Raw genomic sequence first — 18,474 nt, forward strand, 5'->3', positions numbered from 1 at the left:
ATACCCTTGAAACTAACTAGAATTGGATACATATTCGTATTTATTATCTAATTTATTACACATAGCCTTTATTTAAAGAAACTGCCTAAAATAAACTCTAATATTTACAAATATTGCTTTGTGCGGATTCCATGTGCTTCCCGAATCTATCTGCATTGTTTCTAGGCCCAATCGGACTCATCTTCCAATCCAAGTCGATTTACATCGGCCTTGTTCGATTCGCTTTTCAACTAATTTGTCCGATTGCTTCAATTCTTGTCCGATTCGGTTGTTTGTTTTGTCTTTTATCTCTAATAGCTAATTCGGTGAAAAACCGCGTGATCAACTCTAAATTTAAGATTAAAAAATTTAAATTTTGGTTTAGAAGATAAGTATAAGCCAAAAGATGTCGGTATACAAATCGAGTTTCACAGGTACGGATGGCAAGTAGACAGACATCCCTAACGGACATCACTTGATAGAAACTGCGATAATCCCTCGATGCAGTAGGCAGCAACTCTGCTTTTCTGATAGTTTCATCTCCTTTGACGGTCGACGCGAAATAGGCCGGCGTATTCAACCAGGATCCAAACGATGGTCGTGAGCTCACCACCACGGCCAAGCTGCCTGGCGTGGGAATCTCTACTGCACTTGACTGACGCATTAATCAGTAGACGCACCCACTCCATGAGGATGTGTTGCAGCAGTTTCGACCACTTGTCGGGATGGTCGTATATCGGGCCGTTCAGGATTTCCCTCAATTTCGGAAACATCTGCCCTAATTTCGCCTCGTACAAGTGTTCGTCTTTCGGAAATTTGACCCAGTGATCACGATGTAGCCATTCCAGGACATGATGAGCTAGTTTAATCCCATCTGACAAAACAATGCTCACCGTGTAAAGGTCCGTTATATAGTCTGGCTCCCAGTTCCTGGTCCGATAGCCTCTCTTCCATTTATCAGATTTGTTCAGGTTGTTGCCTCTCTCCTTGTTCTCCATGCGTTGCAGGATGTCAGCAAGACACTTTTCTCTTCTTCTGGACCTACGCCGGCAACATTTTTGCTTGGACCATATCTTTCAGGCCGACTCCGGTGCATATTACTTGTAGTATAATTTAATCCAAACCACTGATCTAATTTTGTTGGACGGTTGTGATTAAATTATACTACCAACAATTTTAGATGTAGTAGAATTCTGAGGAGGCAATATCGTCTTTTTTACCGTGATAGTAAGTGGGTCTTGCTGGACTTTTTTTGATCCGTACATAATGTGATAAAAAAGTAATAAATACAAATATAATATTAATCAAAGTACGAAAATACCCTTTTAAATCAATAGGTGAGATTAGTTCTACTGACAGTATTATACTACAAGTAATATATACCGAAGCGTTGTCCATCTTGGAAACAGCATCCTGGGTATCTTCGTACAGGCTGCGTAGCTTGAGGCCAGGTAGCATGCCGGTGCGCACCGCAACGAGGAACATCATGTAATTCGACAGGGCCTTGATCACCTCCACATTCTCTTTGGACTCCACCGAAGATGCTGCATATTTTTCAGTTTCGGTGTACATGAAGACGGCATCCGTAGCGATGTCCAAGATAAGGACGGACTCTTGAAACTCAGGAAGAAAATCCAAAGCTTCTTCCAGTTTCCGAATCTTCTGAACATATTGTCACGCCCGGAGTTTTATCCCAAGCCTAAATCGTAAAAAGAGATTCGTAAATAACAATTGGTTTAATTAACTCAGGAAAAATCCCTCTAAAAGAACCTAATTTAATTAAATCGAGGTTCCAAATCAATTAACTGGATTTAAACTCAAATTGCAGAAGTATAAAATTTGGCCAAACAAATTAATTTAAAACTCGGCAAAAATGGGGTTTTCCTTTTTCCCATCTTTTTCCTTTCTTTTTCCCTTCCTTCTCAAATTGGGCCGAAGTCCAATTTTCCTCCTCTCCCTTTTTCTTTTTCTTTTTCCTCCTTCCTGGGCCGGCCCAGCCGAGCCGGCCCATTTTTCCCCGTTCGGCCGGCCCAGCTGAGCAGGCCACCGGCCTCCCACCCCTCCCGCGCGCGCTCCCCTCCGACTGGGCCGTCGGCCCAACTTGCCTGCTCCCGCGCCCGCGCCGCGACGAAGTCCGCCTCGCCTCCCTCCTTCCTTGCGCCACTGACAGGCGGGTCCCACCTGTCAGCGACCAAGCTTCGCCCGCTCGCCCGCGCCTGCGCAGCGCCGCGCCGGCCGAGTCCGCCGCCGCCCCGACTCCTCCTCCCGCCGCAACCGCCGCCGCCGAGTTCGCCGCGTCGCCGACTCGGTCTCCACCGGCCGCCCCGCCCTAGCCGGCGCCGCCACCCTATAAAATCCCCGTGCGTCTGCCCCGCCGCCACTTTCCCCCTCTCCGCTCAAAGCTCCCCTCTGTCGCCGTCTGCCGCCGATCTCCTCGTCGGCCGTCGGACGTCGCCGCCCACCCACGTCACCACAGCCGCCTCGTCTTCGCCGACCTCCCGCCGGCCTTCGTCACCACCGGTGGTCGCCGAGCTTCGTCGCCGCCCCTTCGTCCCTCCCGCCGCCGTGCCTCGTCGTCTCGACGCCGTTGGCCGGTCTCGCCACCGAACGTCGCAAGCCATCGCTCGTCCGTGTCTCCACCTCTGCCTCGTCCTCGCCGACCTGCTGCCGCCCTCCGTCGCCGCTGGTGAGCTCTCCTCTCCTCTCTCCCTCTTTCCTCCCTCTTCGCCGCCGCTGCCGACCTCCCCGTGCCATCGGTAAGTGCCGGTCGCCGTCCGCCGCGCCGCCCGCTTGTCGCCGCCCGACGTCGTCGCCGTCACGCTGTCGTTGCTGTGCCGTTCGCCGTCACCACCGTGCGCCACTGCTCCGGTTGCGCCGTCGTCGTGCGCCGCCGCTCCGGTCGCGTCCGCCGCTCGGCCGCCAAGCTGCGTCGCTGCTTGGCCGACACCACCTCGCTCCTGCCTCGAGCTCCCGTCTAGCTCCTCTGGCCGCACCCAGCCACGCCGCCGCTCCTCAGCGCCGCCGCGCCACCGACGGCCGGCACTGGTCGATCTCGTCGCATCGGCCGTCGTCGCCACGCCACCCCGGTGAGCCCGCTCTCCTCCCTTCCTCTGTTTCTTCGTGCGACCGCGAGTGCGCCCCACCGCTCGTCGTCGGCCGACATTCTCCGCCGCCACCCGTTCCAGCGCGCCGTCGCTGGGTGTCGTGCGCTACCGGCGCTCGCCGTTGCATCTCCGCCCTTCGTCATCGTCGTCGCACGGTCGCCAAGCCCCCACTGCCGGCGTCCGTCATCGTCTCTCCCTCCCGCCGCCCGTCGCCACGCCACCCGTCGCTGTCTCCGCCTCCTCCACGCCGACTCGTCGTCGCCGTTCTCGTGGCCGTCCCTTCGCCCGCCACCACCTTCTCCGTCGCCGCCACCCCTCCGCTCGCCGTGACCCCTGCATCGCCGTGCACCGCCGCCCGTTGCATCGCGCCGGTGGTCGCCGACGCCGTCGTCGCCCTCCGGTCGCCGGTCGATGTCGCCGATGTCGACGCCCTCGCGCCGCCGGTCATCACCGTCGCCACCCTCTCCTTCTCCTCGGCCCTCGCTGTCTCCGCCGCGCCGTCGCGCCGCTCGCCGCCAGCCGCGCCCTCCTCCCCTCTCTGTTTCCCTCTCACTGGCCAGCGGGCCCCACCCGTCAGCCCCTCCCTCTCGGTCGGGCCCGCGTGTCAGCCGCCCATTTCCCCTCCCCCTCACCGACAGGTGGCCTCCACCTGTCAGCCGTCAGCCTCCTCTCTCCTCGCTGACGTCAGCAGCCCCATTAATTGCGCAATAATTGATTTAGGACTTTTCTGTTTAGCTAAAAAAACCCAGAAAACTTCTAAAATTCATAATTAATTCATCTAGTCTCCGTTTAGGTCCATTCAAGTTTCATTAAATCCAGAAAATTGCCAAGAATCCATTAAAAATAGTTTCTTTCTCTGTTTCAGTAGTTTTATAGCCTGTTTTTCTTGTTTTGCCTTGTTTGTCGTAGGTTTTGACCCCGTCGCAGCGCCGTTCGTTCTCGAAGTTGTCGCCGAAGTTCCTCGTGGGTCTAAGCAAGGCAAGTGGCACCCTTCTTTGATCATATTGAACCTATGATTATAAAATCCCCCGCTTTTACATTCAAACATGCATTGTATTCAAATGTATTTGCTTTATTTATCTATTGGGCATTTACCTTTATACCCGTTGATCCCCATTCATTATTGTCATCCCAGGGTTAATTTGACTAGAATTAGGGTTAGTCAATGCTTAGCCATGCTTAGTTCAACTAGCTCACCAATTATTATTTAATTACTGTTACACTTCGATATACCTTTAATGGTTGAAATCATTATTTATTAATCTCCCGACGTGGATTAATACAACTAAAATATTGCTTATGGTGGGCTGTGGGTGCATGGTTTTGAGAGTCGTGCCCATGGCAATTAAGGACCGGTTCTCAGGAAAGCCTGAAGGTCCTACACGTACTAACCACAAGCCAAAATGGGCAACGGTGAGACTCGTAATCTAGCTTGTCTCTATTCGACGTACCGAGGCAAGGGTAGGCGTGATGGAGTATGGACGGGCAATCGTGGTGTAACGAAAGTCTCTGCTGCTTCCGGATCTACCAAGGCACAAGAGGGGACTGCCCGACTTGGTGTAAAGGAGGGGGTGAAACCTGAAGTGTGGTGCGATTGTCTAGGGAGGGTTAGGAGAAAGGTCTTATCATGGTTTCCGTACTGAGGTATCGTGGTGATACGTTGGGGCATGGTAACATGCTTGGCAGCCATGTCTTGTGGGTAAAGTTGTACACCTCTGCAGAGTAAAACTATTCGAATAGCCGTGCCTGCGGTTATTGGGCGAACTGACAGACTCACTGGGATTAGTTGAACCCCTTTAATAATTTTCTTAATCTTGGAACTGGTTTGACCCTGCGCAACGTGGTGTAACGTTGGCAGAGGTTTGGGTCTGTCGCAACATGGTTTAACGTTGGGCAGAGGGTTGACCCTGTCGCTACGTGGTGTAACGTTCGACAGTGGTTTGGGCCTGTTGCAACGTGGTGTAACGTTGGACAGTGGATGTTTATTTTAAATGTTACTTTACTTTTATTTCAGTTTATTTTATCTACTGTTTTGCTAAATTACTGTAGCTTTGTGCAATTTAACCTTAGCCTATCCTTGTTACCCTATTGCATTCATTATTCTCCCTCTCTTGGGTGTTACTTGTTGAGTACGGTGGTTTGTACTCAGCCTTGCTTAATTTTTCCCCCACCAGAGCAAGTGCCAGAGCCTGCGTCAGAAGAAGGTTGTTCCGAAGGTTGAAGTAAGGTTCAGTCCGCCGTCAAGAATGCCTGTGGTGTGGAGCCGTCTTCGCCAGCTGAAGCTGAAGATTAGATGGTTTAGTTTGTTTTCCTTTTCCGTTGCATTTCGATAGAGAATTGTTTTTATTTGTTTTTAAGTCGTGGAACTGTGTATTAATTTGTCATAGTGTGTAGTCGGGCTGATTCCTGGACCGAGATTTAATGCATGCTATTGTTCAGAGATTTGGTGTAAATTTCTGGGCGTGACAAGTTGGTATCAGAGCCAATCTTGACCGTAGGATGAGCCAAATGGAAACCCGAGGAGCCTTCTGTCATATGCATTAGGTTTTCCAAAATTTGAGTTGTTTAAAAAAAAAGTGTCGAGTCTTTTGGTTTTGAAAATTTAGTGAGCATACTTGCTTCTCAAGCCTTGATCTCTCTATAGATGTGTGTCATCCCATCGATGAGCCCGTGCCTTCGTCGCAGCAGTCGTCAGCAACTTCAGCCGATCAAGTGTCAAGACCGAAGAGTCAGGTTCTGCCAGCAGTGAAGAGTCAGGTCTTCGCTACTCCAAGCGTCGCTCTCAAGTTGAAGATGGAGTCGTTGAAGAGTCAAGCGTTGCTTCTTCAGTCGTCGCAGCCGTTTCGAGCCGTAGACGTTACCCTAGCATCGTCTTTTAGTCGTTGCTTGGTAGTTTGTGTGTGTAGGTTTGTTTTGGGGTTAGCGGTTCACCATAACAAGTAGTGGTGTTATGGTCGTACCACCAGGAGTTGAGTGCTCTTTTAAGTGTTTTAATCAAGATCAGAAAATTTCACTCGAATAATTCAAGAAAAGCCCTTTGCTTAGTTTTCTCCTCTGCCTTTGTTTTCTCCTTCTGCTCTGAAGATGGTGAACACAAGGAACAGTAACCGCAAACTGGAAGCCAAGAAAACCGTGAAGGTTCACGCAATGGATCACCACCGCCGCAACAAGAGGACCCGACGATTGCCCAAGTTCTAGCCAACCAGGCTCAGATGATGACCATGATGATGCAACAAATGCAACAACAACACCAACAGATGATGCAGCTTTTGATGAATCAGCAGCAGAATCAACACCAAGGACCACCGCCAGCACAGTCAAGGTTATCAGAGTTTCTTCGAGTTCGACCGCCGACGTTTGCGAGCACAACCAACCCGATGGAAGCAAATGACTGGCTACATGCAATCGAAAAGAAGCTGAATCTTTTGGAGTGCAGTGATCAAGAGAAGGTCGCTTTCGCGACTCACCAACTGATGGGACCCGCCTCCGTTTGGTGGGATAACCTTTTGGCTACTCGGACTGCCACTACAGATATCACTTGGGACGAGTTCTGCAACAGTTTTCGGAAAGCCCATGTGCCAGATGGAATAGTAGCACAGAAGAAGCGTGAGTTTCGTGATCTACAACAAGGGGACATGACAGTTACAGAGTATCTTCATGAGTTCAACCGCCTTGCACGTTATGCCCCGGAAGATGTGCGCACCGATGCTGAAAGACAAGAGAAGTTTCTTGAAGGATTGGATGATGACCTGACCAAGCAGCTGATCTCAAGGGATTTTGCGGACTTTGAGAAGTTAGTAGACAAAGCAATCTGCCAGGAGGACCAGTGCAACCAGATGGATCGCAAGAGAAAAGCGGAACAAGTCAACACAGGAAAGAACCAGAAGCCACGTTTGCACTTTGGACAACAACAGGGGTCTTCGACACTGATTGTTCGTCAACACCAACCTTTCAACCCAAGCAACTACAACCCCCATGACAACGACAACAATGGAGGACAACTGCAGCCCTTATCAGCACTGCCACCGCCAAACCAGACAACACCAGCTCAGAAGCCAGGGGTTTGTTTCAACTGCAACAAACCGGGTCACTTCGCCAAGGAGTGTCCACAGCCAAGACGCAACAAACCAGGATTCATGCAAGCCCAAGTCAACCAAGTCTCAGCCAAGGAAACTCAAGCCGCACCCGAGTTTGTCCCAGGTAAGTTCTGCCAACTCTAGGCTGCTTATCTGCACCTCTTTAAAGCTCCTCCGAATCTCGGGGACGAGATTCTGTTAAGGGGGGGTGGATTTGTCACGCCCGGAGTTTTATCCCAAGCCTAAATCGTAAAAAGAGATTCGTAAATAACAATTGGTTTAATTAACTCAGGAAAAATCCCTCTAAAAGAACCTAATTTAATTAAATCAAGGTTCCAAATCAATTAACTGGATTTAAACTCAAATTGTAGAAGTATAAAATTTGGCCAAACAAATTAATTTAAAACTCGGCAAAAATGGGGTTTTCCTTTTTCCCTTCTTTTTCCTTTCTTTTTCCCTTCCTTCTCAAATTGGGCCGAAGTCCAATTTTCCTCCTCTCCCTTTTTCTTTTTCTTTTTCCTCCTTCCCGGGCCGGCCCAGCCGAGCTGGCCCATTTTTCCCCGTTCGGCCGGCCCAGCCGAGCAGGCCACCGGCCTCCCACCCCTCCCGCGCGCGCTCCCCTCCCCCTGGGCCGTCGGCCCAGCTCGCCTGCTCCCGCGCCCGCGCCGCGACGAAGTCCGCCTCGCCTCCCTCCTTCCTTGCGCCACTGACAGGCAGGTCCCACCTGTCAGCGACCAAGCTTCGCCCGCTCGCCCGCGCCCGCGTAGCGCCGCGCCGGCCGAGTCCGCCGCCGCCCCGACTCCTCCGCCCGCCGCAACCGCCGCCGCCGGGTTCGCCGCGTCGCCGACTCGGTCTCCACCGACCGCTCCGCCCTAGCCGGCGCCGCCACCCTATAAAATCCCCGTGCCTCTGCCCCGCCGCCACTTTCCCCCTCTCCGCCAGAAGCTCCCCTCCGTCGCCGTCAGCCGCCGATCTCCTCGTCGGCCGTCGGACGTCGCCGCCCACCCACGTCACCACAGCCGCCTCGTCTTCGCTGACCTCCCGCCGGCCTTCGTCGCCACCGGTGGTCGCCGAGCTTCGTCGCCGCCCCTTCGTCCCTCCCGCCGCCGTGCCCCGTCGTCTCGACGCCGTTGGCCGGTGTCGCCACCGAACGTCGCAAGCCGTCGCTCGTCCGCGTCTCCACCTCTGCCTCGTCCTCGCCGACCTGCTGCCGCTCTTCGTCGCCGCTGGTGAGCTCTCCTCTCCTCTCTCCCTCTTTCCTCCCTCTTTGCCGCCGCTGCCGACCTCCCGGTGCCATCGGTAAGTGCCGGTCGCCGTCCGCCGCGCCGCCCGCTTGTCGCCGCCCGACGTCGTCGCCGTCACGCCGTCGTTGCTGTGCCGTTCGCCGTCACCGCCGTGCGCCACTGCTCCGGTTGCGCCGTCGTCGTGCGCCGCCGCTCCGGTCGCGTCCACCGCTCGGCCGCCAAGCTGCGTCGCTGCTTGGCCGACGCCACCTCGCTCCTCCCTCGAGCTCCCGTCTAGCTCCTCTGGCCGCACCCGCCCGCGCCGCCGCTCCTCAGCGCCGCGGCGCCGCCGACGGCCGGCACTGGTCGATCTCGTCGCATCGGCCGTCGTCGCCACGCCACCACGGTGAGCCCGCTCTCCTCCCTTCCTCTGTTTCTTCGTGCGACCGCGAGTGCGCCCCACCGCTCGCCGTCGGCCGACGTCCTCCGCCGCCACCCGTTCCAGCACGCCGTCGCTGGGTGTCGTGCGCTGCCGGTGCTCGCCGTTGCATCTCCGCCCTTCGTCATCGTCGTCGCACGGTCACCAAGCCCCCACTGCCAGCGTCCGTCATCGTCTCTCCCTCCCGCCGCCCGTCGCCGCGCCACCCGTCGCTGTCTCCGCCTCCTCCACGCCGACTCGTCGTCGCCGTTCTCGTCGCCATCCCTTCGCCCGTCACCACCTTCTCCGTCGCCGCCACCCCTCCGCTCGCCGTGACCCCTGCATCGCCGTGCACCGCCGCCCGTCGCCTCGCGCCGGTGGTCGCCGACGCCGTCGTCGCCCTCCGGTCGCCGGTCGATGTCGCCGACGTCGACGCCCTCACGCCACCGGTCATCGCCGTCGCCACCCTCTCCTTCTCCTCGGCCCTCGCTGTCTCCGCCGCGCCGTCGCGCCGCTCGCCGCCAGCCGCGCCCTCCTCCCCTCTCTGTTTCCCTCTCACTGGCCAGCGGGCCCCACCCGTCAGCCCCTCCCTCTCGGTCGGGCCCGCGTGTCAGCCGCCCATTTCCCCTCCCCCTCACCGACAGGTGGCCCCCACCTGTCAGCCGTCAGCCTCCTCTCTCCTCGCTGACGTCAGCAGTCCCATTAATTGCGCAATAATTGATTTAGGACTTTTCTGTTTAGCTAAAAAAACCCAGAAAACTTCTAAAATTCATAAGTAATTCATCTAGTCTCCGTTTAGGTCCATTCAAGTTTCATTAAATCCAGAAAATTGCCAAGAATCCATTAAAATAGTTTCTTTCTCTGTTTCAGTAGTTTTATAGCCTGTTTTTCTTGTTTTGCCTTGTTTGTCGTAGGTTTTGACCCGTCGCAGCGCCGTTCGTTCTCGAAGTTGTCGCCGAAGTTCCTCGTGGGTCTAAGCAAGGCAAGTGGCACCCTTCTTTGATCATATTGAACCTATGATTATAAAATCCCCCGCTTTTACATTCAAACATGCATTGTATTCAAATGTATTTGCTTTATTTATCTATTGGGCATTTACCTTTATACCCGTTGATCCCCATTCATTATTGTCATCCCAGGGTTAATTTGACTAGAATTAGGGTTAGTCAATGCTTAGCCATGCTTAGTTCAACTAGCTCACCAATTATTATTTAATTACTGTTACACTTCGATAGACCTTTAATGGTTGAAATCATTATTTATTAATCTCTCGACGTGGATTAATACAACTAAAATATTGCTTATGGTGGGCTGTGGGTGCATGGTTTTGAGAGTCGTGCCCATGGCAATTAAGGACCGGATCTCAGGAAAGCCTGAAGGTCCTACACGTACTAACCACAAGCCAAAATGGGCAACGGTGAGACTCGTAATCTAGCTTGTCTCTATTCGATGTACCGAGGCAAGGGTAGGCGTGATGGAGTATGGACGGGCAATCGTGGTGTAACGAAAGTCTCTGCTGCTTCCGGATCTACCAAGGCACAAGAGGGGACTGCCCGACTTGGTGTAAAGGAGGGGGTGAAACCTGAAGTGTGGTGCGATTGTCTAGGGAGGGTTAGGAGAAAGGTCTTATCATGGTTTCCGTACTGAGGTATCGTGGTGATACGTTGGGGCATGGTAACATGCTTGGCAGCCATGTCTTGTGGGTAAAGTTGTACACCTCTGCAGAGTAAAACTATTCGAATAGCCGTGCCCGCGGTTATTGGGCGAACTGACAGACTCACTGGGATTAGTTGAACCCCTTTAATAATTTTATTAATCTTGGAACTGGTTTGACCCTGCGCAACGTGGTGTAACGTTGGCAGAGGTTTGGGTTTGTCGCAACGTGGTTTAACGTTGGGCAAAGGGTTGACCCTGTCGCTACGTGGTGTAACGTTCGACAGTGGTTTGGGCCTGTTGCAACGTGGTGTAACGTTGGACAGTGGATGTTTATTTTAAATGTTACTTTACTTTTATTTCAGTTTATTTTATCTACTGTTTTGCTAAATTACTGCAGCTTTGTGCAATTTAACCTTAGCCTATCCTTGTTACCCTATTGCATTCATTATTCTCCCTCTCTTGGGTGTTACTTGTTGAGTACGGTGGTTTGTACTCAGCCTTGCTTAATTTTTCCCCCACCAGAGCAAGTGCCAGAGCTTGCGTCAGAAGAAGGTTGTTCCGAAGGTTGAAGTAAGGTTCAGTCCGCCATCAAGAATGCCTATGGTGTGGAGCCGTCTTCGCCAGCTGAAGCTGAAGATTAGATGGTTTAGTTTGTTTTCCTTTTCCGCAGCATTTCGATAGATAATTGTTTTTATTTGTTTTTAAGTCGTGGAACTATGTATTAATTTGTCATAGTGTGTACTCGGGCTGATTCCTGGACCGAGATTTAATGCATGCTATTGTTGAGAGATTTTGTGTAAATTTCTGGGCGTGACACATATGGTGCTCAACCGGCATCAGTGGCTTTTCTGGCCTCTTCTCCATGTATTTTTTCTTCTTGTCCTCCATCTCCTCCTTCTCCTCCACGTCTTCAACTGGGTATGCTGAATACATATAGTGCCAAATGCAGTCAAACAATTTCTTCTCCAATTCCTGTGAAATATGAATACCCTTCAAGTTGTGGTACTCGTACTCCATCCACATCTCTTCCGATGCTACTTTGCGCACTACATAGCTCAAGTAGTCTCTGCCCCATTCGTCCTTGTCACGAGTGCACTCCTGCAACAAGTTATACTGCCCAATTTTTCCAGACCACTTCCGGTAGCCACTTGGTTCCATGGAGAGGAACAACAAAGAACGACGGTGTAGACGCCACTTCCCAGAGCACAGAAATGCATGGTGAACCCACAGGTGTGGCCTGTCATTCAGGAACGAATAGGTCCACGTTGATGCCACTGCTCTGAGAAGCCATCTGATGTCCAGGAGGACTGTGCCTCCCAGCAAGACATAGGTGACCAAGACGTCGGCCATCCGCTGACCTTGCTTCCTGCCAAACCGAAACAGCACGAAGGCCATGGCCGTGGCGAACGGGGAGGCGGCACGTATGGCGTACCCAAGCCATGTGTGCGCCATGGCAGCCTTGGTGTAGAGGATGTCGTGCATGAGGGAAAGCTCCATGTCGACCACCTTGTGCATCATATCCCAGCCACTCTCAGGGAATATCTCTCGTCTCCTGGAAGCGTAGTCACGGATTTGATGATCGTTGACCGAAGAATCGACAAAGGCTCCTTTGGTGATGTCGAGCAGGCCATGGGCAACCAACAGCGCTTCCTCCTCACGACGATCATGCTTCGAACTGCTTGGAGGGCAAACATTTCTCAAGCTTCGTCTGCTTGTTGCCCCCTTCTTCTTGCTCGTCTTGATTGAGCTTCGCAAGTTCTCCAAGTCGGCGAGCTGCATAGCCTTTGCCCTCTCCCAATACTTGGCAGTGCCCACGATGAACATGAAGGAGACGACCCAGACCATGGTACCGGACCCACTTCTGATGACCATGTTCTTGTAGATGGCGAATGCTGCTGCTGACACCTGCAAGATCATTTCTACCTTGTGCCGCGTAGACAGGACGTTGTCCTCCAAAGCGTAGGCGGTGATGTTGTCCGGGCCACCAGCATGGAGCAGCAGGAACGCTCCCCACAGCGTCACCAGCTGCAGCTCCTGCGGCGTGCTGCCGAGGGCCAGCTTGCCGAGCGCGTAGGTGGCGGCCGAACGGCCCAGCTGGTTCGCCGCCCACAGGATGGTTATCAGCACGCCGATGGCCCTGCGGCCGCGGATTCCGGCCAAGAAGGCGACCACCAGATGCGCCGTGAAGCTGAACAGTACCAGCGTTCGGATCACCCACGAATTGCGCAGGAACACCATGCGAACCATCCAGCCTGGCGTCGTCGATAGATCCCTGCAATTTTACTACCTATTTTTTATATGACACCGTTAACTTTTATATCCACGTTTGACCTTTCGTCTTATTTAAAAAAATTATATAATTATTAATTATTTTGTTATAATATGATTTATTATTATAGGAATTTTAAGTATGTTTTATAATTTTACATATTTAGATATAAATTTTAAATAAGACGAACGGTCAAACGTATATTTAAAAGTTAACGGCGTCGTATAAAAAAAATGGAGGGAGTATTATTTTCGTGTGTTAGTTGAGCACAACGGAAGATTGATGTAAACATGCAAGCGATGACAGACATACCGTCCGTTGTTCGAATGTGTTCCTTGCCCAGTAGTACGTACCTAGGTTATCACTGATGGACTACGCCACTGATCCCAAATAAGCTTGCAAGCTATCAGTAGCAGTGAAACAACTTGTAGAGAGGTTGGGGTGTTTAACAACGGTAGTGGTGCTCACCTAGGTCAGTGTATTAGGATCTGCTCTTACCATTAGCATCGGTGATCTGTTGCAGGTACTTTACATTGAATTAGCCCAAAATGGATACGCGCCCCTTGTCCGATATGCATAAGAGATTACGTCATCTTCATCAGAATTGAAGGATAAGAACAACTAGGATACCGTAATCAATGATGCGAGTCATCTTTTCGTTTTTCAGATAAAATGTCACACTACGTATTTATAAATAAAAAATAATTTATAAATAAAACTTTTATATATATATGTTCTTAGTGATCTAAAAGAAAATATTGAAAACTAAACTAAGATAAAAAAATTAAAAAGGAACTTTAGATATTAAAGTTGAAAATTTAAATTTTAGCTTATAAACGTTAACATAATTGAAACACGAGGCTGGATAGGTGACGGTAGTTGGATGGACTCCCTGCGTTCAAAAAAAAAAAAGATTCTTACAATGCCAATGGAAGATTAATTGAGAGGGAAAAATACTAAAGTACTGCTTATTAATATAAAAGTGGTATTGATTGAACGGTTGGTGGGGCGTATTAAAGGATAAAACTTCTTTATTTATCGACAGACAGCGTAGATAAGAAGATACAACATAAACTATTTTGCGGGGGACAAAGTTTGAATTTTAGAGATTAGTTTATTGTTGGATGGAGGGAGTAAAATTGAAGAAAGTTAAATAAGATTTGATTGATGAGATAACTAGAACAACATAAATATTCCAGATTTGCTATTTGTCACCATTTGAAAATTTGTAATCTATCAATTGATTTTTTTTCCATTGTATTTACTTTAAGATCTGTGCTGGTTGTCCATTGCTAACTTATTTGGTTGTTACCATTTGATTTGGATCCAACGCCTACAAAATCAGTCGATGATTCAATTTTTTCAAACGTCCTACTAAATAGGTATATCTTTGAGGCATGCTAAATATTTACTCTATTTCACATTGTAGGACTGTATTCATTCATTGATTAATATATATAATATATACAGTTATATTTGTCTATACTCATTATCATCCATGTTAATTTGTGAAAAATCTTATATGGTGAATCACAGGGAGTAGCTTATATCATGAGAACCTTGTTAATCATTTGCTCCATTATAACAAAGCATATAGTAATAGGTTAGCAGTCTGCTAATAAAATACGTAGCAGAAACAAACAAAAAATAGAGATTGTAGATTTATCTTCGGTCACCACACATGGGCATATCACTACTGTACCTGCACGTTGAAGTGAAAGTGAATTCACAACCTAGCTTGCTCATGTACTCATCGACTCTTATACGATATCCAAATAACTATGCGAATTTTTTATAATAACAATATTTTAATTTGCAGCTTGATGGGAGACATGGAAGTAATTTTTTTCCAGCCTAATAATGTATTGACAATATATTTCCTTTACAATTAATGTATATTGTTAAATACAGATGAACTGGAGAGTGGATCATCATGTGCCTGTCCTCCAAAATATCAACAAGATAATGCACGATGTATTCCGTGTGCTGCCTCACTGCATGATCCAAAATTCAATCTCGATCTGCCACGAGCAGACACCCCCTCCTGCGTTTCCCTCTTAACGACTTAGAAGTATCCTCTCTGTTTTATATTATAAATTTTTTTGATTGTTTAGATTTATTTATATGCTAATAAATATAGACACATCTATAAAACATATATTGATATATAGATAAATGTAATCAAATCTAAAAAGTCTTATAATATGTAATGGATTGAGTATCTGTAACAAATAAGCTCGTGTATTGTACTAATACCAGACACACCCGCTCTGTTAATCTAGATGCACTAATTTGTCGTGATGATTAGAACTTAGACACCTACTGCCTGTGCATGAAGAATAGCCTGTAGGTCTTCTATCTACCCTATAGTATATCAACTATAAGTCATCACTTCTACAATCCTCGCCCCTTAAATGTAGGACGCTTTTATAGTATCTTTTATTGGTTTGGTAGTAGTGTAGTAGGATTAAATCTAACCATTGATTTGGAGGGTCATTTTAGTCATTTACTTGACTTATGTGAAAGGGCAATTTAGTGATTAGACTTGCATAAATAAACTTGGTAAACAACTCAATGTATAGTGCCATCATCTTCCTTCCTTCCTCCCGCAACATAGTTCGTAGAGCCATCGTCATCTGCATCGATCTCCCGATCCTCGCGTTGGCTCAGGCAGCACAGCGCATTCCCGCCGACTGCCCCTCCTTGCGAGAACCGACGGCCGATGCTCCTTGCCCGAGTCCACCGCCTAACACAACGCCGTCATTCCTGGAGCTAACGACTTATGTTATCCCCTATAATGCCCATACGCCTGGCTCGTGTCTATGTGAGAAGCGCGAGTTGGTCATCTTTCTTAGTCAAGTTCTGGTTTTCAATTTGTGAAATTCAGGATAGTGAAACCGAAAGATTGAATTTGTGTAGTTTGAACAACCACTGAACTGCACCATAAAAGTTGACGCAACATCAAGAGATATTTGACAAACAATTCATGGTATATAACAGTACTAAATAGGACAAAGCTGCCACAAAAGTATGACAAGGAAATAGAGTAATAAGTAGGGCACTTGATGCTGCATGTGATATGATTTCTCAATTGGTGTGACAGGTGTTAGTCACTTGTAATCACTCATGTGAATAAGAGCATTCACGCCGCACCGACGTGGCGAGGAGCCCCAGCCCACCACGTCGTCGCCCGCGGTCTCCATCCGCCTCGGTCGCTCCGCGCCTACCACAGCCGAGCAGCCACCCCGCCGGTGCTGGCGCCGGCGCCGGCGCCGTCGTCATCGCCCGCGGCCTAGGATTAGCAACCTAGTATGTAGTAACATCACTGGAATAGAGAAAATTGTTTGGTTACCTCAGGTCCAGTCATATTTGTTGTTGCACAAAATGTTCTCAAACAGTACAGATTCTTGGGCCATCCACTCCATCTGACATAGTTACTCATAAAGAAAACTGCAGTTCATTATGTGTGAGAATGCCAATGCCATTGCCATCCAAATCTCCAAGTAAACTTCCACTCAACCTCCAAGCAAGTGATTTTTCAGCATGTCATCTCCAAAACTATACATCCATTTGTTAATTGATTGATTGATTCATATAAAGGAAACTTTTACGTAGGGACCATTAATACTACTAACTGTGGTATGTTAGATTGGCAATGAAACATGTACTACAAAAGCATGAAGATTCTTTTGATGAATGTTGCAGCTTACAAACCATACACATTCAGAGAGCCAAAATTGATTAATTTTTAGTTAATTCAAATTTAGCAGAAACATACAATTTCACACCTGTAAGTAGTGATAGCTACTATAGAACTCAATTACTTATCATCTAGCAGCTTATATCAACAAATCGTATAGCCCTGAATTTAACATTTTTCTATGTTGGCAAATTAAAGGACTTATACTGATTCATGTTTACTTTACATTGCAATCTGAAAAGGCTACTGATGTCTTTAAGTCTTAACTTCACTACATGTGTGATCCAAACATTAGTGCTCAACTTAGGAACTGAAACGTTGTAGCTAATGTTGGAAAATAACGGGAAAAATAAAGTCAACACATGTATGTAAATGTAATGCATTTAGGGGGTACCTCAATATCTTCTTCAATACAACACAACATGGAAGCAGAATATGGCAGATTCCAGGCGTCAAGGCCATGCTAGAGGCTCTATGCCGTCCTATTCAACCCTTCATTCCAAGTTATTACCGTAGATTAAAATTTGAAGTTGCAAAACAAATAAATAATATAGATATGGCTATGAGTTGTTGAATCAGAAAAGTTGCAAACCTATATTACTTGTATGACAAAATTACACATTTTATCATGCCACTTAATCAGGGTATTTTTACTGATGACGATAATAAGGTAATAACTATAAGATTCACATTGTGTTAGCAGTATTATAGTATATCCGCATCACACTACAAATGGTAGCAAAGAACCGGAATATCTCATTCATATCCTTACGGTGTTAACTAGTCACTTGACTTGCTTGTATGAACACAACAATAATAATCAAACAATTGCTGTGGAGCCATAGTAGCAGCACTAACCTCCTGATGTAATAGAACAAGGCATATCTTCCTCACTGATGTTCTTAGTGACGAATGCGATGCTCCTGTCGTCGACCCCGCCGTCTACGCCGCGTTCACAAATGGTGCAGCTATGATGGCAGCAAAACTCTCGCCATCAACACTGAAGTTCATCCCCCACCATCCAAACTCATCCCTCCCTCACCCCCACCAGTGAGCAGCCGATGAGACGCCACAGATTGACGAGAGGCGCAAGCAGGGGGGATGGAGGGATCTGACGGGGGATGGTCGCCAGAGATTTGCCCTACACCCTCAAATGCAGAGGATCCGAGGTTGGGGAGGACGACGAAGAGGGCAGTAGCGGCAGTGACCCAATTACCTCCAGCCTCCACATCATCCGACCGACGGCCGGCGGCTGACGACTCGATGAAGGCCCATGGATGCACCCCCAACATGCTGACCTCCACCCTATAGATCACCCGCCCATCATGCGTCGACCGGCGACTTGGTGGAGGGTCGGGAACGAATCCCTTCCGGCCGCCCCGCACAGGCCATGACCAATCTGGTCCATGCGGCCATGCCCTTCATCAACTGCATATTCACAGAAATACCATGCACTTTTTTTTTTCAAAACTACTCTACTACTACACCACTGCACAAAACTAACGGATAGCAAGGAAGCCCATCGTTCATTGGATCTGGTACCATGGACGGTTCATGTCCATCCAAAGGTACTCTAAAAAAATCCTAAATATAAGTCTAGCATATAGTGCACCAACTATAAGTAGTCACTTCTGTAATCATCACCCCCTTAATCCAAGGGCCTAAATACTTCCTCTTTAATCCAAGGGCCTAAATACTTCCATGATATCTGTCCTGAAATTCATCTTTAGAATGCAGTCATAACTTGTAGTCTATCTCCCGAAGACATACTATTGAGATTACTTCACTATAAAAAATATTTATATTTTAATTTAGCAAGTAGAAGACTATATCTGCAAAACTAATGATCTATCCTTAATTATGTTCTTATATAATTTCAATTAAAAAGTTTCTATAAACAAGACAAACTTTTTCCATACAATATTATTGATTTCTGATAAATGAATATATACAATTTCCAATATTGTAGTTTCTTTCACCTCAAAAAATATGATGTAGTATAAATTGTGCTCACTAAATTGGAGATACGGGCTTCCTCATCGAAGGAGG

At 48.5% G+C, this 18,474-nt stretch overlaps 1 long non-coding RNA gene and 1 pseudogene across 1 annotated transcript; both read right to left on the reverse strand.

The window, feature by feature from the left end:
* Positions 1 to 515: 515 nt before the first annotated feature.
* Positions 516 to 13,318, reverse strand: LOC102707671 (annotated as a pseudogene).
* Positions 13,319 to 15,685: 2,367 nt separating this feature from the next.
* LOC107304102 lies at positions 15,686 to 17,719 on the reverse strand. The gene is made up of 3 exons (XR_001550097.1): positions 17,284 to 17,719; positions 16,820 to 16,917; positions 15,686 to 16,050 (listed from the first exon to the last, which is right to left on the reverse strand). It is a non-coding gene; the product is annotated as an uncharacterized LOC107304102 (long non-coding RNA).
* Between the last annotated feature and the right edge of the window lie 755 nt (positions 17,720 to 18,474).

The sequence above is a fragment of the Oryza brachyantha genome, chromosome 4, assembly GCF_000231095.2.
Source record: "Oryza brachyantha chromosome 4, ObraRS2, whole genome shotgun sequence".
NCBI lineage: Eukaryota > Viridiplantae > Streptophyta > Magnoliopsida > Poales > Poaceae > Oryza > Oryza brachyantha.